A 1,745-nucleotide genomic window follows, 5' to 3' on the forward strand; every position below is an offset into this window, starting at 1 on the left:
CAATGAAGTTTGCAGCATTGATCGACTCTTCCTTTCACGAAAGATTTCTCTGTAGCATGCGATGCCATTTGATAGCATTTTACCCCAGTAGAACTTCTTCTAAAATGAGAGTCAATTCTCTCAAATCCTGCCACTGCTTTATCAACTAAGTTTATGGCATAGTCTGAATCCTTTGTTGCCACTTCAACAATGTTCACGGCATCTTCACCAGAAGCAGACTCCATCTCAAGAAGCTGCTTTCTTTGCTCATCCATAAAGTTTGATCATGAGATTGCAGCAATTCAATCACATCTTCAGGCTCCACTTCCAATTCTAGTCCTCTTGCTATTTCTACCACAGATAGTTCCTTCCTTCCACTTAAGTCTTGAATCCCTCAAAATCATCCATGAAATAAACTTCTTCCAAACTCCTGTTAATGTTGATATTTTGACCTCCTCCCATGAATCGCAAAGGTTAACAGCATCTAGAACAGCAAATCCTTTCCAGAAGATTTTCAACTGACTTTGCCCAGATCCATCAGAAGAATCACTACCTATGGCAGCTAATCCTTATAAAATATAATTCTTAATTAGTAAGACTTGAAAGTCAAAATTACTCCTTGATCCACGGGTTGCAGAAGGGATATTGTATTAACAGGCATGAAAACAACATTAATTTCCTTGTACATCTCCATCAAAGCTCTATGTGACTAGATACATTGTTAGTGAAAAATATTTTGAATCTTTTTTTGATTAGTAAATCTCAATATTCACTAAACCATTCTGTAAACAGATGTGCTGTCATCCAGGCTTTCTTGTTCCATTTACAGAACACAGGCAGAGTAGATTTAGCATAATTTTTAAGGGCCCTAGGATTTTCAGAACAGTAATGAACACTGCCTTCCACTTTAAGTCACCAGCAGCATTAGCCCCTAATATGAGAGTCAACCTGTCCTTTGAAGCTTTGAAGCCAGGTAATGACTTCTCTCTAGCTATGAAAGTTCTAGATGGCATCTTCTTCCAGTAGAAGGCTGTTTTATCTACACTGAAAATCTGTTGTTTAGTTTAGCCACTTTCATTAATGATCTCAGCTAGATCTTCTGGATAACTTGTTGCAGCTTCTCCATCAGCCCTTGCTGGTTTCATCTTGCCCTTTTATGTTATGGAGACAGCTTCTTAAACCTCATGAACCAGCCTCTGCTAGCTTCAAACTTTTCTTCTGCAGATTCCTTACCTCTCTCAGCCTACATAGAATTGAAGAGAATTAGGACCTTGCTCTGGATTAGGCTTTGGTTTAAGGGAATGTTGTGGCTGGCTTGATCTTCTATCCATACCACTAAAACTTTCTCCCTATCAGCAATAAGCCTGTTTCACTCTCTTATCATTTGTGTGTTCACTGGAATAACACTTTTTTTCCCTCAGAATTTTCATAGTTTATTCATTAGCTAAAAGTTAAATATGAGCCGGGTGCGGTGGCTCACGCCTATAATCCTAGCTCTCTGGGAGGCCGAGGAGGGCAGATTGTTTGAGCTCAGGAGTTCGAGATAAGCCTGAGCAAGAGCAAGACCCCGCCTCTACTAAAATTAGAAAGAAATTAATCGGCCAACTAAAAATATATAGAAAAAAATTAGCCAGGCATGGTGGCGCATGTCTGTAGTCCCAGCTATTGGGGAGGCTGAGGCAGGAGGATCGCTTGAGCCCAGGAGTTTGAGGTTGCTGTGAGCTAGGCTGACGCCACGGCACTCACTCTAGCCAGGGCAACAGAGT

General features: G+C 40.6%; 1 protein-coding gene across 1 annotated transcript in view; it reads right to left on the bottom strand.

Moving 5' to 3' along the window:
• LOC105826513 (general transcription factor IIH subunit 2) overlaps window positions 1-1,745 on the bottom strand; it is a 43,749-nt gene that overhangs the window by 15,573 nt on the left and 26,431 nt on the right. The gene's annotated exons all lie outside the window — the stretch shown is intronic.

The sequence above is a fragment of the Propithecus coquereli genome, unplaced genomic scaffold (genome assembly GCF_000956105.1).
Source record: "Propithecus coquereli isolate 6110/MARCELLA unplaced genomic scaffold, Pcoq_1.0 Scaffold9, whole genome shotgun sequence".
In the NCBI taxonomy this organism is placed as follows: Eukaryota; Metazoa; Chordata; class Mammalia; order Primates; family Indriidae; genus Propithecus; species Propithecus coquereli.